The following is a 25,020-nucleotide window of genomic DNA, read 5'->3' as shown; positions in this document are numbered from 1 at the left end:
AGAATCTCAGAAATGCACAAAGGGTGTGACGGCACAGGTGGCGCAGGGGCCCGCAAGTGAGAGCTGCCCCGTGCGCAGGGATGCACATGGCACATGACACACGGGCATTGCCTGCACACAAGGTGTGACATGCGGACACGGGGGCCTGGCCTGGCGGGGAGCACGCGAACACGGAAACAGCCGCGTGGAGCCACGTGCTCGGAGCCGTCGGCACACAGGTGCTCGGGCGCCTGGCAGGGCGGAAGGGTACAGTCGGGATGCCAATGCAAGGTCTCAGCTTCACGGTTCCTGTGCCTTTTTCCTACCTGGCCGCTACCTGCCTGTGAGGCGTGTGCTCCAGGACAGTCCTACTTCGAGGGGGCAAGGTCTCCTTTCGTGGTGGACTTGACTTTCAAGGGCGGGTGCCACCCCAGTTCCCCACAAGCACTTGATGGGGGTGTGGCTGTGTGCAGGCTGCCAGCTCCGGCCTCCCCCACCTGGGCGTGCCCACCTGGGAGTGGTGGTGGAGTGTTCTGGAAGCCCTGCAATCCATGCCTAGAACCTCATCTTATGACCCTCTGAGGGCTTTATTAATAGCCTATTAGTGGGTAATTCATGCATTTTGATGAGAAATCATCTAGTGGTAGTTTATGGGGGAGGAGGGTTTCGGGGCAAGTGGGGAGGCGTGGGGTGAGGGTTTCGCCTCCCGCTCACTCCCTAGCACCTGTGCGGGCGACAACGGCTCTGCTGGGTCCCGCTGCGGCGGCATGGCGGTGGTGCTCCCCCCGTCCCCCCTCCACCCCGACGGCCCCGCCACTCATTAATCTTGATGAGATTTCTGCTGAGTATTCTTCCAGGGCTTTCAAACTGCTCGCTAATTGCAATTAATCACTTACCGAAACAGATGTCAGGAACAATGGGATTGGGAAGCCTGGAGGCTTGATAAAGCTGTCAGGAGAGGGTACGTGGGTGGCGGGGGCCCATGGGGGCCCCCAACACCCTCTGTGTCGGGGTACCAGGGACCCGCTCCTGCCCAGGTGGGCTCGGAGGGGGCGGGAAGGCAGGGCTGCTCTGGGGTGGAGGGAGGTGGGTTGGCTGAGTGGTGGGGGGGAGCCAGGAGAATGATGCCACCCCCACCCTTGGAGGCCAGTTTCCAGCCCTGATCCCCTAAAGGATGTGACCAGGGGCCAGCAGGGGCTGGGATCCGAGAAGCAGGCTCCACAGACGGGGCCTGCCAGCACGGCTGGGGTTTTGTGTGGTTTGTCTGCCCTGCGGTAACAGAAGAATTGTATATTCGCATTAGTTGCCAGCATTTAAAAATCAGATTTGACAGAAAAATCTGGACTTCTGGCTTCTCTTGAAAAAATACAATGATTTTGCCATACGCCACGGTGCAACAATCAGCTACGGCTGAGAGAAGCCTCCAGCCCTGAAAAGACCTCTCCAAGCATCCCCAGGCAGCCTTCCATGCCTGCTTCACGCAGCCGCCCCTGTTGGGTGGATGCAGAGGCTTTGCACGTGAATGCCCCCGAGGCTTGGGACTCTGAGCCCAGTTTGCAGGTTTTGCACACTGGACAGAAGGACTTTGGCCCGAGAGGCCAGGGCTTCTACCCTTAACTGCACAGGAGACTCTCGGAGGGGAGCTGGGGTAAGGTCCTTACGCCCAGTGCCCTGCGCCCTCCCAGAGCAGCTTCCGCCTGCCTCCCTCTGGGATCTGCTGAGCTGGTCCTGCCGAGCTGGGTGACCTCGAGCAGACTGCTTGACCCCTCTGTGTGTGCTTTTCCCCTCATCTGCGATCTGGGAATCTGGACCATGCAGGAGGCATGTCCTGGGTTCCAGTCATCATCATTGATTATCACGGGTCATCTTTGCACTGTGTGTCTTATTGCTCCAAACTGCTGTCAGGGGCTGGATTTTATCCTGCCTTGTCAGTCTGAGCTTCGTGTGCCATGAGGCTGCGACGTTAAAGGAGTTAACAGGTCACGCTCCTAACTCAGCACCCGGTGGGCTGTGAGTGCTCAGAGAGCACTAGGAGTTGTTAGGATCCTGCCCTGCAGCTGGCACGGAGCTGGGCTCACACTAAGCCCCTAATCTATCCGTGGGGGGCTGGGGAGAGAAGAGGCCAAAGAAGGAATGAAACCTCCACGGTTTACACCGTGTGCTGCCGGGTGTCGGCCCCGCTCGCAGCCCTGGGGATAGCGCCCTGTGTGGAACAAGCCCCCGGTGGAGCTGGCAGGCCAGCAGGGAGACAGATAGTAAGTAAATACACACATCCATGTGTGTCAGCTGTGATGCCAAACTCTGGAGAACAGCAGAGTAGGTGGATGGAGGGCCCCCAGGGAGGGATCAGGTCAGAGGCGGGTGTTGTGCGGAGGAAGGGAAGTCCCATCCAGGCTCTGCGGTGAAAAGAAGAGTGGCTTCGGATCATGCAGATTCGCATGAGTGAGCAGAGTAGGGAGAGGCAGTGGAGACAGCAAGTGCAAAGGCCCTGGGGCATGTCTGAGAGCCAGGGAGGAGGAGGCTGTGTCTGGAGAGATTAGGAGACAGGATGATGGGACTGATCACCCCAGGCCTGGAGCCAGAGCAAGACACTGGCTTTGCTCCAGTGACGGGAGCCATGGCAGGTTCTGAGCAAGGAAGGCCATGATGACGCTTGAATAACAGACCCACACTTGTCACACGGAGCAAGCGGCCTCCTGCCTGCCCCCTGCCCCTGGGTGAACACAGGATCCCTGGTGCCCTGCGCACGCATCCCCCTGCCCCCTGCCCCTGGAGCACCCGGGGAGAACGCAGGGCCCCCGGTGCCCTGCGCATGCAGCCCCCTGCCCCCTGCTCCTGGAGCACCCGGGGAGAATGCAGGGTCCCCGGTGCCCTGCACATGCAGCCCCCTGCCCACTGCCCCTGGAGCAGCTGGAGTGAACACAGGGCCCCCGGTGCCCTGCGCACGCAGCCCCCTGCCCACTGCCCCTGGAGCACCTGGGGTGAACACAGGGTCCCCGGTACCCTGCGCACGCAGCCCCCTGCCCCCTGCTCCTGGAGCACCCGGGGTGAACACAGGGTCCCTGGTGCCCTGCGCACGCAGCCCCCTGCCCGCTGCCCCTGGAGCACCCGGGGTGAACACAGGGTCCCTGGTGCCCTGTGCACACAGCTTCCGGGGAGGGCTATTTCCAGGCAGCAATTTGGTGCCACCCCTTCGGGAGCTCCCTGTGCTCTGGGTGTGTGCACACACACCTGTGCTGGCAGGAGAGGGTGGTGTCTGGCTTTGCGGGGTGCCCTCTGGGGGTGCCCTGCGTGCGTGTTCCGGGTGGGAGTGTGTCTCCAGGCATGCAGCTCTGTGGCATTCCGTTCGAGCGTGTGTGTTGCAGGGACTCGGGGGCCACAAGTGTCTGCTGCTCCCAGAAGTGTTTTCAGAAGTTACATAGCATGGCTGGGGAGGGGGGTGTGTTTGGGTCTGTGTGTGTGTCCCGTGTGGGCATGGGCTTAGAGCTCCAGGTATTCTGTGTGTACACAGAGACAGCACATGCAAGCTGTTCCCATGCGGGGTCATAGGTGGGGGGAGATGGGTTCGACGGCCTCGGGGCTCCATTTCCCAGGGGAGCAAAATGAGGCTCCAAGGTCGCTCAGTAGTAAGGGGAGCAGTTGGGATTCAAACCAAAGTCTATGGGACACACCACAGCCCATGTTCTGTCCCCTCAACCCATCTCCTCCTCAAGTGCTTCTGACTAGAAAATAAAGATAAGGATCTCTGAGCCAGCAGAAGGGGCTAAAGCCAGGGTTAACTCAGGACATTCCAGTGGCCGCAAATGCCTCCAGCCCAGGAATGTTTCTGTTGCTCGTCCCTCCCTTCCCGCTCCTTCCTCCCACCCATCCTCTACAACCCGTCCACTCATCCCTCTACCTGTCCGTCTATCTGTCCTCCTACTTCCAACACATTCTTAAGAGTGGTGATGAAAAGTGCAGATTCCGTCTGAAGTTTGAATCCTGACTCTGCCACTGACCACTGAGCGACGGTGGGCAGGTAACCCTGTCTCTCCATGCCTCAGTTTCCCCAGCTGTAAGAAGGGATGTATCTATAAGATAGCACCTACAAGACACTCGCCTGTGGAGGTTGCAGTCTAAGAAGTTCAGAGTCCCACCCGCCTCCGACTTGCTGCGGATTCCTGGCCATGGTTAAAATTCCTGCATGCTCAGCCTCAATCTCCCCATCTGTAACTTGGGAACAAGTTGTGCGTCCCTAGCGCTGAGAGGCTGGGGAGCTAAGGTTGCCCTGCGTGGCTTGACGGATGGGGGCTGGCGTGATGTGAGGACGGTGGGGAGGCTGACCTGGCTGGCCTGGAGGATGGGGCGGGGCAGGGTAGGGTGGCATGCACAGTGACAGCACCTTTTCCTGTGCCTGTCCCCAAAGCTCTGTCTCCTGGCAGGAAGATCCTACGCCCCTTTGACGCCAAGAGATCTGCTTTGTCTCATGAGTGTTGCCCCAGTGATTCTGCTCTCCAGCTTCCGTCTTCTCCCCACACTCCCTGCACCAGCCCAGCCTCCCCAACTCCTCCGAGATCTGGCTCCCAGCTCCGTGGGCCCCTCATCTGCCAAGCCTCTGCCGTTCAGCAGCCCTGACCTCTTCCTTGGCCCCGGGGGTGTGTAGTGCCCCATGCAGGCGTGACCTGTCTGTTACCCGCGTGTCCTCCTTTCGCCTTTTCAGTCCTTCAACACCTGTGTCACCAGTACCCTGGGTTAAATTCTCTCTGTTGAGATACCTCGTGTGGTGTGGTTTCTATGTTCTGGCTGGCCCCCAACTAAGATCACAGAACAGGCAGCTGCTCCACAGCTGTGACGACGTGGGGGCATCCAGGGACGTGGGGGCACTGCCTGCCGGTTCCCCAACCACCCAGAGCTCCGAGGGAGGGCCGAGCGAGCCCCCAAGCTCGAGAATGGGGCCCCCAGCTCAGCCCTGCACCCCCTGGTCTCTGCTGTCCTCTGGGAAGAAAGCCCCATGGCAGCTGCCTGCGTGTGAGGCAGAGGCTCTGCCTACAACCCGCGGAGGCCCTGACACGTGTTAAAATAAATATTCTGCAAATATGATGTTCCATATGTATGACTTCGTGGGGTGATGATTTTCCTACTGATCGCCGTAAGTGACAGCTGTGCGGGGAGCGCTGGAAACACGGGCTGGGCGGCCTCCCTGTGCTGCGCGGCGGGGCGGGGAGGGGGTGCCCTGGCACAGGAGCATCTGGCGATTCGGGACACGGGAGGAGCCCAGCGCCTGTCGGCGCTCCGAGCGGGCACATTAGCTATTCCGAGGGACGCGTGGAGCAGGTGTTCCCAAGCAGCCTGTTCGTGATAATTACTTTTAGATTGTTTTAAAGTATTTAAGCGAGATCCTGGAGGCTGGGAGTTGGGGGGAGCCTGGGTGGTGGGCCAGGGACCCCCAGGGTCCAGCCAAGGGGGTCTGCAGAGATGGGATGGGGCGGGATCATGTGACACAGGGTCCCACCGACCACCGGGTCCTTGTGCGGCTTGCAGCAGCTAGGCCAGCTGGGCCAGTTGTTAGAATATTGACGTAGATCCATTCTACGGCCCCAGGTCCCAGCGAGTGGCTTCCAGGAGGCTTGGCCTCTTGCCAAGAAGTTGCCAGTCTCCCTGGGACCCATAATGAAGGCGGGGCCGTGGGCAGAGCAGGTGAAATACCTTGAACGTTGACCCTGATGTTGCCTGTCAAGCTCCACTTCCCACAAGAATGCTTGGCCCTGACACTGGGAGGGCAGGGGTTTTGGGTCTGCTGTTCCACCCCTGTGCTGAGAACACACAGAGGAGCTCAGTGAGTTCTCCGTGTACCAGTGAATGAGTGAGTGAGCAAATGGATGAATGGGGACCGTAGTTACTAGCAGAGCTGCCTTTCTGGCCCCTTCAGGAGACCCCAGGATATTCTTAGTCTGAACAAATGATGCGCCCGAGCTATGGGGCGCTGGGGAGGGGCTGCATTCTCTCAGCCTAGAAGGTGAGTGGAGGCAGGAAGCCTGGCTCTGGGGGTGCTCAGTCGGCCCCCGACACAGGGAGTAGAGCCGGGACTGACACCCCAGCTAAGGGCTCAGGGGCTCCCCTAAAGAAGCCTGATGATGCTGGTGCCGCAGGGGCCCCATCCTGGGAGCTGGGGCCACAAGCAGGCCCCTGGCTGGGAGCCGGGACTGACACCCCAGCTAAGGGCTCAGGGACTCCCCTAAGGAAGCCTGATGATGCTGGTGCCGCAGGGGCCCCGTCCCGGGAGCTGGGGCCACAGGCAGGCCGCTGGCTGGGGAACTCTGCAGGCAGAGGGGAGGGCTGGGGCAGTCGGGGGCGGGGGAGGACAGACAGACAGACACACAGTCACCACGCTCAGTGGAGGCAGGACAGGGCCCCAGCCCTCCATGACCCCCTGCCTGCCTAGATCCACCTTCCCTTTGATCCAAGCCCCTCCCAACCCCCAGCCCCTCACAGAATCCACTCAGGGAGCACAGAGCTCAGGGCGCAGCCGCCCCCAGGAACGTGTGTGAAGGCGGCAGCCACTCCAGACTGATGAGTGGGAACCCCCGGCAGGTGGGATTCTGCCCAGGGGTGGTTTCAGAAAAGCCCCAGGAGTTTGAGGCTCACTCCAGGAACAGTGGCCCAGGTCTGGAGCCCCTGGGCAGGGGTGGGGGCCAGCCGGGCATACCCCAGGGGGCCTGACCCCAGCACTGGGCCTATGGGATCAGGGACTGCAGGAGGACGGAGCCTGGCTTTGCATGAGGGATGATGTCCACGCAGGGTTGGAGATGGCTCTCAAGACAGGCTGGGACCTTTGTCCCTTTCTGCACAGGAGAGTCCCTTCTGGTCACTTCCAGCTCCTACAGACATGGACCCTCAGGTGTGGGTCAGATGATTAGGATTCTGGTTCCTGGTAACCGGCTCCACCCCACTGTCCTCTGCGTGTTTGCCCAGGCGGTGCCTGGGGCCAGCCACACCTGAATGCCCGCCTCGGGCAGGGATCACAGGGCCAGGGGCTGGGAGCAGTGGTGTTTACAGCTGCTATTTAAAATCCTGGCAAGTTCAATATTAGCTCGGGGGTTTGTGCAATCTGTTGCCAAGATAAAGCCACCAAGCGGGTGAGCAGGGTGCCCTGTCCTGCCCCGATGGAGCCCAGAGCAGCCAGACCTGGTTAACGAGCAGCCTGCAGGCTCCAGCAGTCCCTCCTCCAAAGCCCATTTGCCAGAGTTCACCAAGCACAACCCCAGGACCGCAGTGCTCCAACCTCGGGGGGACCCAGGGGCTCCCTGCCGAGAGCCCTCCCTGCTTCCCTGCTCAGCAGAGGAGCTGGAACTGTGAGTGGCAGCCGCTGAGGCCCTGCGTGAGCAGCCCCGCTCCCCTCAACCCCAGCTCCAGCCTTAGGGAGTTTGCACTTGCCTGGGACACTTCCTCCTCACCCCCTTCAGGCTGGAAGGCCACCTCCTGCAACCAGAGCTCTGCCTGCCCCTTCCCGCCCCTCCCCCTGCTTGACTGTGTTCATAGAGCTTATCACACCGGCCTGGGATCACGTATTCGCTGGAGCACGTTTATTTTCTATCCACTCCACTTCGTGGCACAGGGATAAAGAATCCTCCTGCCAATGCAGGAGACGCGGGTTTGATTCCTGGGTCAGGAAGATTCCCTGGAGGAGGAAATGGCAACCCCGCCCAGTATTCTGGCCTGGAGAATCTCATGGACAGAGGAGCCCGGTGGCCAAGCTACAGTCCCTGGGGTCACAAAGGGTCAGGCGTGACTGAGTGATGGAGCACACACACCCCCATGAGGGCAGGTACCTTGTGTGCCCCATTTCTGGCCAGGACAGTGCCAGGCACTGCGTGTGCCACGGCCACGACCCCCAGCCAAGCGCTCCCTGCTCCACCCTCCCACCCTGGCCCAGGGAGACCCCCGCCCCGCCCCGCCCAGGGAGGAAGCTGACATCCCTCATTTAGCGACTCTGCGGGGGCACCCCTGGCTCCTTCCCGAGAAGCCTCTTACTGTCAGTCTTGCCTGAAGCCTGCGTGCCTGTGGGAGGACCCTGCCAGCCACCCTGGCGGAATTCATCTTTTATTCATGCTGATAATGTAAACGGGACTGTGTCTGGAGCAGAGTCACTTAACCCATTAGAGAAGCTGCTGCTGCGTCACAGGCCTGGAGGCAGGGGGTGGGGGGGCACATGGGGGGTGGCCTGGGCCTCAGATGCACCCCGGGGGACAGCTAGGCTTAGGGGTCCCCAGATGGGCCTGCCTGAGTTCCAGCTTCCTCGGTAGGTCATCCTCATAGAAACGAACAGTCAGTTCTGTACGTTTACCAAGGCTGCCCCAGGAAGGCTGTCCCTGGAGGGGTTCAGGAAGGAGGTCCCGGGATGACGATAAACGCCTGCCTGGTGGGGTGGTGCGCGGACTGAGCGAATAACACGCGGAAAGAAACAGAGCAGGGCCTGGCCCAGAGGAAGCGTCAACCAATGTCAACCAGTATCCGTTCCTCTAGGAAGAAAGCCCTGGAGTCAGGGCCCCTGGGAGGCCATTCCTAAAGGAAATTCTAAGGATGGAAATACAGCTACTGCCATGGCTCTGCCTCTGGGGAAGCGGGTGGGATAAGAACACACACAGACACACACAGACACCTGGATGGAGGCGGTTCACAAGGACAGGCCTGCAGAAACAGCGGCAGTTAGGAAACCTGCCTTCTCTCTGCATGTCAGAAAGTAGTTGGCCAGCCGTTTGTCGAATGAATAAGTGACAAGCTGGCTGGGGTCCGGCTGCTGGAGACCCGGCTTGACACCCTGCTATTTTCGAGAGCTGGGCCCAGGAGCCCCCGTGGGCTCAGGGTCATCGGCCATACAGTGGGGAGATATACGCACAACCCGCATCACAGGTGAGGGCTAAAAGAGATACCATACAGGGTGCCCCGCTGGGCCAGCCGGGCATCCTCAGCCCCTCTGCCTCAGCTCGCTCAATGGGGTGTGCAGTCAATATCCTGTTTGCTGTGCTCTTTTGTGGGAGGGGTGAGATGGAGAGAGGTATGGGGAACGGGGGCGGGGGCCGGAAAGAGGTTACCCAGCAGGATGTCCTGGGCCCCATCCTCCCATGCTCTGGGCCCAGGGCCAGAGAGACCTCTGGACACCTCCATCCTGAGTCCAGGCCACCGGGGGACCTGGTTCAGGAGAGATCAGGGCCTCCTCCTGTACCCCCATGGCCTGGCTTCCCGACTACGGGGCTCACTGCCCACTGGGCGCTGCTCTGAACGCTGCAGATGCCACTCCAGTCCTCCCAGAGACCCCTGGGGTCAGGTGACACGGCCTGAGTAGGACGGGCGGCATCCAGGTGGTGCCCCTTGGGGAAGCCCCTGGCATTGCAGCCTGTGTGCCCCCCACTCCCCCACCTACCCCTGCCCTGGGGCCCGGGAGGCCCTTAACCCGGCTCTCATGCCGTCAGGAAGCCACCTGCCTCAGCCCGCTCATCCCAGGGCCAGCACGGACTGATCATAGGCAGATAGGCCCCTGAGCCTCCGGAGACCGGCAGGTGCGCCCAGTCTGTACCAGGGGCCTCCTGCTTCTGTCAGTGTCCCTGGGGATCCGCTTGGCCAGCGAGGGGAGGCATGACCGGGGGCACCCAGAGGGCGGGGGTCCCAGGTGGGGCCAGAGAGCAGGGTGCAGAGCCTCAGCCCCGGAGCCTCCTGGGCCTCTCAGGGCCTCCCCTGCTTTCCTTCAGGAGGATGTGAGCTGAGAATCTAAACCTTTTGTGGTCCCCGAGGAGTGTCCTGCAGCTACTGGAACAAAGAACCCTTACAAAACCAAGGATTCACTCCCTCACGGTTCTGAGTTCACCTCTCTGGAGGCCCTGGGCAGGGGCGGCGGGGGCGATCCTTCCTGCCTCTTCCAGCTTCCTGTGGCTGCTGGACACCCTGGTCCCTTCCCGAAAGCTTCCCATAGGCACCCTGGTCTTGGATTGAAGGTCCACCCTAGTCCTGTATCACCGCATCTTAACTGTTCCCGGTGAAGGTCACATGCTGAGGTTCCAGGAGGACAATGCGTTTGGGGGGCCACTACAAAACCCAGCACAGCCCGGCGTTCAGCAGGGACTCAGGCCCCAGGCTGGTCTGCACAATTTAGCACTCGAGCTGAGCTGGCCCCAGAGGCCCCCGCAGCCCTGCCTGCTTCCCGCCACTGGCACCTTATCTTCTGTCCCAGCCACGGGGAGCTCTGCCCGCACGGCCCCACTTCCACAGTTTCAGTCTCCAAGCCTTCCCCACTGTTCACTCTGTCTGGAAGGCCCTTCTCCAGTTTTCCACGGAGGGAACTTCTTTTGCCTTCAAAGCCCAGCTCAAGCATCACCACCCTCAGGAAGTCCTCCTTGATTTTAGGTAGGGCTCCCTGCCCCCTGTGCTTATTCCAGCCACTGTGATGAGGATGCTGTTTAGTGTCTGCCGAGGTACCCGCCAGACTCCTCGAGACACCAGGAGGGCAGGGGGCTTGTCTTGTTCAGGTCAGCATCCTAGCCCCTAACACAGACCTGGGCACTTCACAGACTCATGATACCTGGTGGCAGAAGGGGTGATCAGATAGTCCCAGCTGGGCCTCAGAGGGGCCTTCTGGGGGCTAAGACGCTGGACCGGCACCCACGTCTCTGGCCCTCCCAGAGCAGCGGCTCTCTGCCCCCAGCTACGCGTCGCAATCACCTGTGCGTGTGTGCTCAGTTGCTCACTCGTGTCCAACTCTGTGTGACCCCATGGACCGCAGCCCGCCAGGCTCCTCTGTCCATGGGATTCTCCAGGCAAGAATACTGGAGTGGGTTGCCATGCCCTCCTCCAGGGGATCCTCCCGACCCAGAGACAGAACCTGTACCTCTCTTAAATCTCCTGCACTGGCAAGCGGGTTCTTTACCACTAGCGCCCCCTGGGAAGCCCTGCACGAGCCCTATCCAGCCGCTTGCATCAGGATCTCTGGGGGTGGGGCAGGGCATCGGAGGTGTTTCAGAGTCCCTGATGATGTGAACAAGTATGCGGGGCTGGGAAACACTGCAGCAAGGCAAGGGAAAGGCTGGTAGACTTAAACTCCGCCCCCCAACTCTAGATGGGGGTCCCTGGTGGTCGCAGTACCCACCCTTAGGGCAGCGCCCTGCACCCTTGCTGCGGTCCCTGCAGTGACCAAGCCAGCACTCCTCAGCTGTCAGCAAGCTCCAGACCCAGGGCTCCCCACCACCGCTCCTTCCCAAGGTGCCTCCCCCAGGCTCCCGGCTTCACACGCCATCTGTGCACCAAGGGTGCTGTGTGCGTAGCTGCAGACTCAAATACCCAACTGCCAACTGGATCTCCACTTGGTGTCTAACAGCATCTCTCAACGTGGCCAGAACAGAGCTCCGGCTCCTCTCCCCAGACCCGTTCCTCCTGGCAACGCCAGCCTCCCAGTCCCTCAAGTCACAGACTTGGAGATGTTCTCGAGTCCTCTGTCTCTCCCTCCTCTGAGCCACCAGCAAATCCCGACAGCTCTGCGTTCCAAGTATATGCGGAAGCCGAGCACCCCCTCCAAAACACCACCCTGGGCCCAGGAGCCGTCACGTCTTTGCCTCGACTGTTGCGACAACCACCCAGTGCCCCCGCTTCTGTCTTGGTTCCCTTTGTTCCCCACACAGAGGCCCGGCGGGTCCTGGGGTGGAGCCTGGGAGGGATGACACAGGGGGCTGTGTATACTTTCAGCTCTGGACCACCTCTTGACGGTGTCTTGTCACCACACCCCACAGATAGCAGTGGCTTCTCTGTGCTGGGAAGCTGGAACAGTCAAGAGACGGCTTCCTGGAGGAGGTGGGGTTTATGCTAAGTGCTGATTTGGATGGGCAGCCAGGAGGGAGATGGGCAGTCCCTCATGTCCAAAGACTGAGAGATGAGATGAGCAGCGTGCTGGGAAAGGCAGCCGGGAGCTGGATCATCACCTCTGAGGGAGCCAGTGGTCAAGGGTGCCCCTGGGCTGGCCCTGGGGCCCCAGGTCCTGTAGCTGTCAGCCTTTTAGCCCCACCTCTGTGACTCTGCACCAAACCTGCTTCCCAGCAGCCCCAGAGTAACCCCCACACCCCTTCCTGCCTTCCTCAAGCCCAGTGATTCTGTCTGCGGGCCCCAGACCTGCAGCATCAAGGTTACCAGGGAACTTGCCGGAAATGCAGAGTCTTGGCCCCACCCAGCCTCACTGAGTCAGAAGTGCTGAGACAGCCTAGCATTGCAGATGTTACACACCCTCCAGGGGTACTGATGCTGCTGGAGTCAGAGAACCGCGGTCCAGCCGTGCTGGACGCTGACAAACATCTGGGACCCGGAGACTCGTCCCTTCCCAGTGGACTCAGGATCCAGCCTTCTGTCCAAGGAATGCCCCCTGACGGTAGGACAGCTGGAGCGGCCGGGGCCATTGGGGGTGGCGGGTGGAGGAAGAGGGCTGCAGACCCCAACGCAGAGACACGCCAAACCAGCAGCAATGGGGGATGCCTGTGGCTGCCCACACACACCCGTGCCAGCCCTTCTAGAACCACACAGGAGGGTAAGTAGAGCAAGTCAGAAATCCAGTGCTCTGACTCCATCCTCCCACTGTTGAGAAAACAGAGGCCAGGAAAGTCAGAATAAGCCACCGGGGCGGCCAGCGGCTAAGCTGGAGCGCGACCTCAGGGCTCCTGATGTGGGGCGCCTGACAGCTTCCACCAGGGGCCGTTTCACCACCAGGGGACAGCTGGTGAGGCCTGGAGACATTTTGGGGTTGTCACACCTCGGGGAGCAGGTGCTGAGGGCAGCTCGTGGGTCATGGCTTGGGAATGTGGTTCAAGGTCCTACCGTGCTCAGGACGGCCCCACCACAGAGAATGGGCCAGCCCCGAACGTCAGCGGTGGCGATGCTGAGGAGCCCTGAGCAGCCTCCACGTCAATGCAAGACCAGGAAATTAGTGATCTCCTAGGAGTCTAGGTACCAGGCCCTCAAATTCCTGCCAAACTCTGCATGGCGGTGGGAAAAGGTCCAGCAAGGGTTTGCTGGGTGTCCTGCAGGTTGGGCGAGGATCCTCCATCACCACTGTCCCCTGGGACCACCCCTCCACACCCCGCCAGAGAGTGAGTGGGCATGCCTGGCCAGGCAGCTGACCGAGCCCTCTTTCCTGGGGGGATCCGGACTGTACGCATACCCTCGGACCTCAGCCTGCTCAGAGGCAAGTCCGACTGAGCCTGCTTCACGTCACACCCCATCACGTCACTTGCTCCCACCTGGGGCTTGGAACAGAGCAGAATCACACATTCAACCTTGAGAAATTAGGCGGCCCCTCCCAGCTCCCGGCTTGGAGCACCGCCCCCCACCAACTCCTCACGCTGGCGAGCACTGGTTCCAAGAGCGGTTCATATTTAATAATGCAATTTATATTCCACTCTCAACATAAACTATTGTAAAGGCGCTCTAATGTAAAAATACATCTGGCTTGTCAATAGTTTATCTTCTGGATCGGCATCTAAATCCCTGGGCCTTTTTGACTTATGGCTGCACCACTGTCTAATGAATAAAAAGGTGCAAATTATAGGCCCGGCTTTAATGCTCATCATAAAATTAGACGATAGTTGCAAAAGCTGCATTCTCCTGCCCACAGTGCTGCGATGGTGAGCCATAAATAAAGTGTATTTAATGTATCCCATGGCTGTGCAAACCCAGGAAACAGTGTGTTATCGCTCGGCCTTCGATGGGTCCGCCAGAAGTTCAATGAAGTGATAACGGATCCATCATGTGAATTTATGTTAACTGTCTCCGTGCAAAGCCATGGCCTCAACACTGTAAATAGCCTACAATCCTTCTAGCAGGCCCGCCTGCCAATAAAACTGTCAGTGCCGGGCTGGCAGCAAGCACCTTCAGGACAGGGGGACAAGCCGTTAAGTTCTGGAGGCCGGTGGGGGCCTCGCCCCCCACCTCCTACCCCCAACCACCCGGGCTCTTCTGCGGGCTTGTCAACCGCAAAGGGAATGAACCTTCTTTCAATCAGCAGATCCCATCCACAGGGGTCAACAGAGGCCGGCTGTGGCAGACGGGCCCGCTGGGGGTGTGGCTGGCGGGGAGGTGGCTGTCTGCCTGCGAGGGGGCTGGGGGTAGGAAGGGGACCCAGTCACTTCCTGCTCTGGGTTACAGGCTCTTCAGCTCTAGGATGTGGGTCTGTAGCATCAGGACACCTCTGGCACCTGGAGCCTGCTAGTCTCATGATGGGTTCGTTATGTAGCCATCTATCCATCCGTCGTTAATACTGCACTCAGCCCTTCTCTGTTCCAGGTCCTGTGAGGACATGGAGAGGACACAGGAAGACCACAGCTGAGAAGTCAGGATCCCCAAGTATAAAATCCACCCCTGCTAACATCATCTCTCTGTGTCTCTAATCTATGACCATCTATTCCCTTCTCGGAAGCTTCGTTGCACCGACTCTCACACCTTTCTTGTTCAGACTGCGAGCTGAGACCCAAGGAGTCATGAACACATTCTGTGGAGGGGGTGAGAATCTTTCTTCTGTGGCACTCAATGGGACAGGGAACACCAGAATCGCCCAAACACCATTTTGAGGGTGCGCATGTGCACGTAGGGTCTGGGTAATGAGGTAAAGTGGAAAATTCATCCTGTGAGCTGCAGACACACGGAAGTTTGAGAAACGTGCGTCTGTACCACTCACTGGCAAGTGACGCAGTTCCTGAAGTGCTTCTTGCCATGTGGAAGGGCCTGCTTGTCCTACATGAGTCCCAAGAATGCCCTGCACCCTGCCCTGTGTCTAACTGATCCCCTCCTCCATGCCCCAGTGGTCTTGAATGGGAGGCCCCGCCACGGAGATGCAAACGCCCACAGCCTCCACGGAGCTCTGCGAGTAACTCCTAGGGCTCTCTGAATCCTTTCAGAATTGCAATTCTGGAATCAATTTTGTAAGGTACACAGCCTGCTAGGACAGTGGTGCATGGATGTAACATATAAGTATACATGTTCTGAGAAACGTGGGCTAAAAATGATTGGACTCACATGGGCTCGTGAAGTTTGCAGACGCCTGGGACCCGAGGTGGACCACACCACCCTGATGTCCCTGATGCTGATGATTAAAGATGGTGCTCTCAGCTCAACAGGGCCTGAAGGCCTCTGTCCTTGGGAACAGTAGCTGGGGAAGAGGTGGCATCGATCCTGGTGTCCTCAGCAACGTCTCAGGGCGCCGGCCTTTCTCCCGGGGACTCATCACCCTGCTTCTGCAGCCCTCCATGGGTGCCTTGATTCCCACACCCCAGCTGCTACCAGCAATGTGCTCTCTTTGGGAACACGGGAGGCAGCCTGTCTCTCTGCTTCAGCTTCACCTTTAGGGGGCTCAGAAAACAGGGGCTCTCATCTGGGTGGAGTGGCGTCCCTGTGATGCTTGCCACGAAGCAGGTTCCCAGGCCTGGCTACGCACTCCTGGGTCAGCACTCCTGGGGGCGGCCAGGGACCCAGCAACTCCATGGATCCCAGTGACGTGTGACAGCCGCCAACTGTCAGGCTGGGTTGGCAGGGCACGTTAGGAACACACAGGCTTTGAAATGAGAATAAGCGCTCTGACCCCGTGGGTCAGCCATGAGGCGAGCAGAACAGCTGGGGCTTGGAGAGGTGTTCCCTGTGGGTTCCTGGCGGCAGCATGGAACCTTCCAGAAGCCAGGCCCTCCCCGAGCAGAATCTGACATCATACATGTGGATCAAAGGTTCGGCTTTATGAGCTGTCACCGAACAAGCAGCAGGGTGGCATCGGGAGTCTGTGTGGTGTGGGGAGTGGCACAGGGCTGGGCAGGGCTGGCCCCCGAAGATGTGCCTGCCCTCATGTTACCGTGCAACGCGCACAGATCAAACCAGGAGGAGGCGTCTCTGCTGGGGGGATGAGGCTGAGGCTCTGAGTGCAGGGCAGCCTGGGTTACCCAGGTGGGCCCTGAGTGCAACCGCAGGCATTCTCCCAGCAGGGGGCAGACGGAGCTTGCCACCCACGGAGCGGAGGGCCACGCAGAGCCATAGCAGAGCGCCCTGTGGAGAGGCTGGCCCTCAAGATGGGCGTGACGCGGCCACAGCCCAAGGCCGCCAGCCACCTCGGAGGCTGGCAGAGACCACAGCAGATCCCCCTCAGGCCTCCAGAGGGGGCGCAGCGCTGCCCGTACCTTGATTTCAGCCCCCAATACCGACTCTGGACTTTCAGGACGACGACGGGAGAATAAACGCCCTGTTTTAACCGCAGAGTTTGTGATCGTTTGTTTCGGCGGCCCTGGGGCACTCATAAGGCCCCGTGTTCCAGAGGGCTAGTGCTTGGAATTCAGTGCTCTCTGCTTGCTGCCTTTAAACCCTTCATCATTCCGTCTTTTTTTTTTTTTTCCTTAAACCTTGCTGCTGCTCAGCTAGTGGGATCTCACCTCCTTGACCAAGGGTGCAACCCATGCTCCCTGCGGTGGACGCGTGGAGTCCTAACCACATGGGGAATTCTCTAATCTTTCCACTTGGGTCTTATACATGAGGTCTGATGAGACAACTGGATGCATGGGGTTGGGCCAGCTTGGGGGGGCGGTGCCTGAAGCTTTGGCTGAGCAGTAGTTCTGCCCCACAGCAGCAGCCAGCTGTGTGTGGGGAGCGGGAGGCTCCATACCAACATCCGCTCCATGCCTGGGGGGCAGGGCGCGGAGGGCACAAACCCAGGTATGGGTCAGGACACAGACCCCAGGGTCTGCGGGTTGGGCCAGCTCCGTCTCTCGGTCCCACTACAAGGTGAAATTCAACCTCGCCTTCCCGTGGGCTGCCCCTTAATTTAGGGCAGAGGGCCCCTGAGGGATCACCGCCTCCACTCCAGGACGCACTAGTGCACGGGGTGGGTAAGAGGGGCGCTGCCCAGCACCACGGTCCTCCAACCAGCGGAATACGGCAGAAGACATGGCATGTCACCCATGAGATTTGTTTAGAAGATGCTGGTTCCCTCCCTCCCCGGCACTTTCTTGCCTTCTTGCTTTACTCACTTTGACAAAGCATTTTATGAGCTGCCATGTGGGAGAGGGCCATATGGTAAGGAACTGAGGGAGGCGTCCAGCCAACCTCCATCCAGGGATTGAGGCCCTTCGTCAATGGTCCTCAAAGACCTGGATCCCGCCAGTGGCTGTGAGTGGGTCCTTCCCCAGTGAGCCCTCAGATGAGATGGCAGCCCTGGCCCACACTGGATCATAGCCTGAGAGGGCCCCTGAAGCAGGAGATCCAGCTGGGCTGCACCCAGGTTCCTGACCACCGACACTGGGAGATAATAGATGCTGCTGGGAGCCGCCAGGTTTGGGGGTAATTTGTTACGCGGCTATGGATAGCTGATACACCCAGCCAGACATGCCTGGGGCACCTCCTCTAGAAGCACTGTCTTGTGGTTTCGCAGCCCACGCTCATCTGAGCTGGCAGAGCCTGCTTCTCACTCATGATCCTTCCTCCAACCTCAGCTCTTGTCGCTCAGCCTGGCCCTGACTCTCCATCACACCATGACAGGCCGTGTCAGCTCATTCTCAGCTGCGAGGTTGCTCTCTGTCACCTGAACGAGGCTCCACTCCTCCTAGGTCCACCCCAGTCTCTCCTTCATGGCCAGCTTCTCTTGACTCTATCCCATCCAAGTCTCTGCTCCCCTGGGCCCCCCTGGCATCACTGGGCTCAGTGCAGAGAACGCCATGCCCCCAAGGACAGGTCATATGCCAGGCTCAGGGTCCGCTGGCTCATTCTGCCTCCTCTGTGGGCAACAAGGTTCCTAAGGATGGATAACTCTTAACCCACTCGATGCCAGACACCACAGGGCACTTACTGTGTGCTTCAGGCTAGGCTTCCAGACAAATGGCACAGGATTCTTGCCCTCTCTGGGCCAACAGTCCTCAAATCTGGGGACTACAGGGCTTGTGAGAAAGTGGTTCCCTCAGTGGGTGCTCTTAATGTGCCCAGGGTCCAGTTTGAGAGGCCTGGTGGGTGGCACTCACCACTGTCCCCAGGGGAGTTCTATGCAGACGTGACTGCATGCGGATGTATGCCCCGAGTCCCTGGAAATGCTCAGTTAAAGGGTGGTCATCTGGTAACCAGAATGTGCTCAGTTATATGTAGACCAGCATCCAAGTGGAGAGTGCAAAGGTAAAGTATCCTGGTAGGGAGCTGGTGGCACCCGGGCTGAGAATTATGTTTTTGTTGGAAGGGCAGCTGCCAGGCAGCCCCACACACATGCTAAAGGCTAAAGGCTAGAATAGGAGGTACAGATGCCCCTGCAGAAGTGCCCCAGGCAGGGCAGGACAGGACGTGGTGTTCACAGGGGACTGGGCAGTGTGGGGCATGAGACCAGGACGTGCATGCTCAGTTGGCCTGAACCATCTACAGTGCCATTTCCCAACCTGACCGGACTCACGGCCTGTTGGTTTGAGGACAAACGATCAGGCTAAATGCTGTACATCCCCAGGAAGCACACCCAGGCCTCGACACTCCGCAGCCCCTTGCATACACAGTAGGTGCTCCATAAACGCTCTGTAATGAGAGCCTCTTGCACACTCCGGCGTCTCGCTCAGCACCAGCCTCCAGGTGCCCTCACCACACCACCCCTTCTCTCATCCAGCCTGGGTTGTCCCCTGACACCACCTCGTGGCCGCAGCTGGCTGCCCAGCATAAGGCCAACCCTGAAGGGGCCACAGCTGGCGGGGCTGGCCGCAGCCTCCCCCAGGAATCCTGGGCCAGCTGGGGAGGCGCCGCCTGCCCCTGGGCCAGCTCACTTGCCTAGTGTGGCTCTGCGGAGGTGCCCCAGTGATGGCAGCCGCGGGCCCCCTGGGGGCCAACCAACCAAACCAGGCCCCCTGGGGTCTGGGCAGCAGCCTCTCCACCTGCCCCGCCCCGTTGCGATGGTCCCGAGGACTCCCTAATAATAGCACTCCTAAATCCTCATGGCCAATTCGGCTCCATTTCTATAAATAATGTAGAATCTTTTTATTTACTGACAGGTTGTAAAAGTATCAGGGAGAATAATGTGAAATCAGGAGCTGCTGAATAATGCATGCCATCGGCCTCACATGCTCTCCTGCCTGGGCGGGGTCCCCTGGCCCCCAGAGACTGCACCCCCTGCGGGGGGCCACGGGAGGGCTGCTCAGAGCTGACGCTGGGGTCCTGGGCGCCACTTCCTCCATTCAGTCCTTCAAGGTTTGGACTTGATCTTTGGGCAGGATTTCTGGGGTCACTCGGAGTGCAGGGTCAAGGGTCCACACCCATGTGCTCTGCATATTCAAACCAAACCTCAGGCTCAGCCGCTCATACAAACATACATTTGCATGGTCAGAGCCAGGGCTCTGCCGCACCCTCTTCCCAGACACACACAGACATGCACCCACAATCACACACAGACGTACATGTAATCATACAAAACGCAAAGGTACAGACACATACACATCACATACACACCACATGGAATACATACACACGGACATACCCAGACATATACAGTCAGACACATGGGCACAATCACACACTAAGACACACACACATAAACACAAAGAGACACACAGGCACACGCAATCATGCACACCCAGACGAAAGACAACCACACAGACACACACAGACACACCTAACACAGACACACACACCACCACATACAAAGATAACCACACAGACACATGTACACACACCTAACACACACACACACACCCCACCACATACAAAGACAACCACACAGACACACGTGCATACATGTAACACACACACCACATACAAAGATAATCACACAGACACACGTAGACACACCTAACACACACACACACACACCACATACAAAGATAACCACACAGACACAGACACATCACATACACACACCACATGGAATACACACACACGGACATACCCAGACATATACAGTCAGACACATGGGCACAATCACACACTAAGACACACACACATAAACACAAAGAGACACACAGGCACACGCAATCATGCACACCCAGACGAAAGACAACCACACAGACACACGCAGACACACCTAACACACATACACACACCACATACAAAGATAACCACACAGACACAGGATACACAGCCACACACACCTTGTATTCCCTTATCTTTGGTGATCTCAAAATCTCGTCAGAGTGGGGAGGGCTGGCTGAAGCTTTGGTGGATAATTCGTATTTTTTCTTGACTTTTGAAGAGTGTGCATTAATTATTCAAGATGCTGACTTGGCTGTGAGGGTGCAGGTGTTAGAGTGGCCACAGGGAGGGCGTCACTCAGCCCGCCCCGCGTCCAGCTGCCCTGTCCAGGCAGAGCCCCTGGGACTGGGTGGGGTGGGGGCTCTGTCCCTGGCCGGAAATGACCTCTAGCCATCAGCAAGGGGGGCAGGGGTGGGGGCTGAGCCTGGAAACTGCACCCATGAGGGTGTGGCCCCGGCTCTCTGCTGCCAGGGGTAGCCCCTGCGCCCAGGGGCTCAGCACACAGCAGGTGCTCAGCGAACACACAGGAGTAAAAAGCTCTGTGCTGCTGTTACCTCCACTTTACGCCTAAACACACCTCCACACGAGCACACACAGGACCAAATGGCCAGAAAGGGACACTGTCCATTGGCTCAGGAACCCGGCACGGGCTGTGAGGTTTGGTTCCCCTGTGAGCTCTGACATCTGAACTGCAGGCCCCTCACTTCTAGCCCATGGTGCCATTTTACAGCTGGAGGCACTGAGGCGCCAGGTCACACAGCGATTTGCCTGAGATCTGGAATTTGTTTAGTGCCAGTGGCCTGGCAGCAGTCACACAGGTCATCCCTATTCCTGCCATGGCCACAGGGGGCAGACAGGTCCCCACGCTGCAGAAACGCCAAGGGCAATAGCCGCTTCCCTGAAGACAGACAGCGATGCATCTGGGATGGGGTGCAGGCCAGCTACCTCCAAGACCCTCCTCCTCACCGGGGTGGGACTGAGCTCTTGGGTCGGCCTGGGTCCCTCCATGTGTTACAGAATGGTATTCCTAACACCCCACCCTGCTTTCCCAGCAGGCACCCCAGCTCTTCTCACGCCTTAACTCGTTCAATCCCCAAGCCCGTCCGTGGACATTATTATCAGGCCCACTTCGCAGATGTGAACACCGAGGTAGAGAACGAGATCAGCACTTATTGGGGTCTGAACCCCACAGACTCCAGAAGGCAGAGCGAGGTACCTCTACAAGGGGCTTCTCCCCTGGGGGCACACAGGGTCACCGGAAGTCTTAAAAACACATGGATCCCTGGACCCTCCCACCCTGAGATTCGGAATGAGTGGGTCTGCAGGGTGGAACGTGGGCTGCAGGGGTTTGGAACAGTGATGAGAAAGGGTGGCCCCAGCTTCCTGGGGCTCCTCTGCTCCTGGAAGCCACACGCCTCCTTCTGAGAGCTGCCGGCAGAGGGTCTCAGGGGAGATGCCCGAATTAAAATCAGACCTCAGGAGGGGAGCCCCTTCCCACGTCATTTCAGGCCTGAAGCCTGAGGCCAGCAGGTCCCCAGAGAAGCAGCAGCGAAGAGAACTGAGGTGGAGGCTGCTGGGTGTCCTTGGGCGGCCAGATGGCAGCTCGGCCAGCAGGCGGGGCCACCCGCGCTGCCTGGAGCTCTGGGGAGGCTGGGCTGAGTCAGAAACCCAGGCTTCCTGCCCGGAAGGTGACTTTGGAAGCTTGAGAATTTGGCCGTGATGGCTCCAGAACCAGTCTGTTCCCAAGCCTCAGTCATGGGAGACCACACGCTCCAGGTGGGGACAGTGCAAGAGGACCCCAGTGCCAGGCACCTGCCTGGGGGGTGAGGGCAGCACTGCGCCCACAGCAAAGGGTGGACACAGGCGAGAGAGAGAGAGAGTGTGTGTGTGCAGAGGGCCACGTGTCTAGGGCCGGTGAGCTTTGCTGTATGGCTCTGGGTCCAGCACTTTGCCTCTCTGAGCCCGAAAAGGGCGGGGCAGGGGGCGGGGTGGGCGCGGAACCTGCCCTTTGCCAAGGGCCTGAGCAAAGGTATTTGGACCCCAGACCCGGGCGGGGGAAACCAAGCTTCACCTCTTCCCTTGCTCCCTGCTGGACTTCACGGAGGACCACGAGTTGGAGGGGTGGTGTCAGCTTCTCCCCTCTCCAGTCCACTCCATATCTCCCCCGCACCCTCCCTCTCCCAGCCTCACCGGCAGGACGGAGCCACCCTCTTTGCCCCTTCCCCTGCTCCCCACCCACCCCCACTCTGCCCCTCTCGGGGTCTCTCTCGTCCCATGGCCCCAAGTCTCGTGGGGTCTCAGGCTCCCTGGAGGGGGCAGCCCGTCTCCCACACAGACAGGAAGCAGGGCCTGCTCGCAGAGCCCTGCCGCCCCCAGCACTAAGGCCTTCCAGATGTGACCTCCTGTGACGCACCCTGGGTCCCAGTCCCACCAGGCCTGTGACCTCCAAGGGGCCCGGCCCACTCGGGCAGCCCCCGGATGTTCATTCCCAGCTCTCGAGAGGACTCGGACACGCCCTAGATGCCCTGAAGGGTGCACAGCCGAGCCCCCCATACCCCCACGTCGAGGAGAGGAGGGACCCGCCGGGCCCTGAGCCAACGGATTTCCTCTGCCGGCGCCTGGCCGTGGGCAGCCCGCCTCTGGCAGCAGCCTGGCGTCGGAAGGCGTTGGCAGACCGTGGCCAGCTCTGCCAGGCGCCCCGGGGTGGCGGCTCCTCCCACGGGGAACTGGGAGAGGGTGCTGGGTGGCGGAGGGGAGCTTTTGCATCACAGGGGCAGATAACCGGCTCTGTTCTGGAGTTCAAGCCGGGGCCTGTCTGCGTTAGGGCCCGTGGCCGGATATTTCCTGTCTCTTGAGACAACATACACCGCCCACTCTCAAGTCCTCCCCTTCCCTCCCCTCCCCACAACCCAGGGCCTGAGCTGGCCCAGAAGAAGCTGCACTCTGTCACTCTTATCTACGCCCCCACCCCCGGCCCGCAGGCGCTTGGGGGTGGCTGGGGAACAGGAGGATGGAGGTTCACACCCCACCTTCCTCCCGCGGGGTCTGAGTGGGTTTTCCGATGAGGACCATGAGCTGTTGAGTAGTGAGGCAGACTGAGGCTGGGAGCGGCCACCTCAGGCTGAGAGGATGTGCTCAATGGCCATACCGGCACCTGAGCCAACATTCTAGAGCCGGGGCGAAAAAGGAGACAGACCCCCGGAGCCCCCGGGGGGAGCTCAGTGCCATACCGGCACCTGAGCCAACATTCTAGAGCCGGGGCGAAAAAGGAGACAGACCCCCGGAGCCCCCGGGGGGAGCTCAGTGCCATACCGGCACCTGAGCGAACATTCTAGAGCCGGGGCGAAAAAGGAGACAGACCCCCGGAGCCCCTGGGGGGAGCTCAGTGGACAAAAGGAAGCCTGGGGACAGCCCACCAGCACCCCCCAGGCCCCAGGCCAGGGGCCCCGGTCCGGTCTGGGGCGGCCCTGAGTCCTGTAAAACTCCCCAAGTGCCTCTTCTGCAGGGCCTGGACGTTTGTGGTTTTCCCCTCCCTCCTGCTCGCAGTCAGGCTGGCGAGGGGCTGAGGCTGAATGGGGGTGGGGTGGGGGGAGGGCGGCGGGGGCCAGGCGGAGGCAGGCTGGATGATTTAGGAGCTGCTCTGGGCAGGCCCCTGGAGAGTGTGGGCAGGGAGGGCGGAGGTGACAGATGGAAGGCGCATTTATTAAGGGTGAGTCAAAACATGTGAAGGGTTTTCTTGGGAGCCCTGGTGGGAAGGGATGCTGGGAGCTGCTGTGGTGAGGGCTGGGCAGCATGCCCGGCCCAAAGCTGGAGCCACAAGAGCTCGGCACTGGCCCCTGGGAGGTGTCTCTGGCTGGTGGATGTGCCAACCCATGTCCAGCCAGGCCAGACCTGCAGGCTCCGAGATGCCCCTCTGCATCTTCCTGCTCCACCCTTGGGCTGACCAGGCCCCAGTGCTGCCTCAGTTTGCACACCTGTAAAGTGGGAGACTCATGCTGCCCCTCACGCAGGGAGAGCCTGGTGCACAGTAGGGACATGACGATCTTAGTTTCTTCCCTTGCTTCCTCTGTAAGACACTCTGCAGTCCACACTGCCCTGAAGCCCTGGCTGCCACAGGCTTTAGCGTTTTCTGGGCCTGCTCCACTTCCTTCTTGGACCAGGGGTTCAGGGCAAGGTCCACACTCTTCGCCTGGCACAAGCCCTGCCCTTCGCAGGCCCTGCCCCGCTTTGCCCCACACCCTCCCTTCCTGCTCACCTCCCACCTAGCCGGGGCCTGACATAAGCCTCCCTTTTTCAAAGTGCCCAAGCCCCCACCCTTCCTACAAGGTCATGCTCCCCAACTGAGAATGGCCAGCTGCTTCCTTCCACTGGTCTAATTCTCATATACGTCCTCCTAAGACTTTAACGCCACCTCTTCCAGGGAGTCTTCCAGGCATGCTTCCAGTCGGGCCCCTGGTTGAGTTTCTAGAGCACTTGGCCTGGCCCATGCTGAGACCAGAAACCGTGTGCCCAGGGAGCTGGGGCTGGCATGGAGGGTGTTCATGGTGCCGGGGAAGACATGCTTCCTGGAGGCATGCTTCCAATGGGACAGGGAAGGTTCACTTCGCTGTAGGAAAAGATGGTCTGGGGGAAGGAGGAGGGGACTCCTTTCCAAGGAAGACAAATGAGCTAATGCCAACTCCCCCAGAGACTTTCGGAGGGGAAGCCCATGCCTGGCTCCCCCTGGCAAGGCCTGGAAGCTTGGGGTGAACTGCAGAGGGGAGGAGGGGCAGAGACCTTCCAGGACAAGGCCAGCCACAACATAATGGATGCGGGGGACTCAATCGCCCAGGGACCCACTGAACCACTGGCTTGAAGGTGAAGCTCAAAGCCAGCCCGTCCTTTCCACGTTAACATGAGGAAAGCAAGTCCCCAGCCTCCACAATTATTTGAGAATTCTCCCTCTCCACCCATCATTAGAGCAGTGTCCAACGGGGCCGCAGAGCATAGACAGGTATTAAATTTTAATGAGCGCTAATGGCTCTGCCCTACTTTGTGAATGCGGGCCTACGCTGATGAACGTTTAATTTCTTGGGCCTT

General features: G+C 59.6%; 1 protein-coding gene and 1 long non-coding RNA gene across 9 annotated transcripts in view; one reads left to right on the top strand and one right to left on the bottom strand.

The window, feature by feature from the left end:
- Window positions 1-25,020, bottom strand: part of GSE1 (Gse1 coiled-coil protein) — a 393,370-nt gene that overhangs the window by 196,102 nt on the left and 172,248 nt on the right. The window lies entirely within an intron of this gene.
- LOC121816360 (uncharacterized) lies at window positions 12,205-16,218 on the top strand. 2 transcript variants are annotated; one of them, XR_006055902.2, is made up of 3 exons: window positions 12,205-12,361; window positions 14,269-14,484; window positions 15,951-16,218. It is a non-coding gene; the product is annotated as an uncharacterized LOC121816360 (long non-coding RNA). The 2 variants fall into 2 exon arrangements; XR_006055901.2 differs by having other exon boundaries at window positions 14,269-16,218.

Source organism: Ovis aries, chromosome 14 (genome assembly GCF_016772045.2).
Source record: "Ovis aries strain OAR_USU_Benz2616 breed Rambouillet chromosome 14, ARS-UI_Ramb_v3.0, whole genome shotgun sequence".
In the NCBI taxonomy this organism is placed as follows: Eukaryota; Metazoa; Chordata; class Mammalia; order Artiodactyla; family Bovidae; genus Ovis; species Ovis aries.
This window is presented reverse-complemented; position numbering and strand designations above follow the sequence as displayed.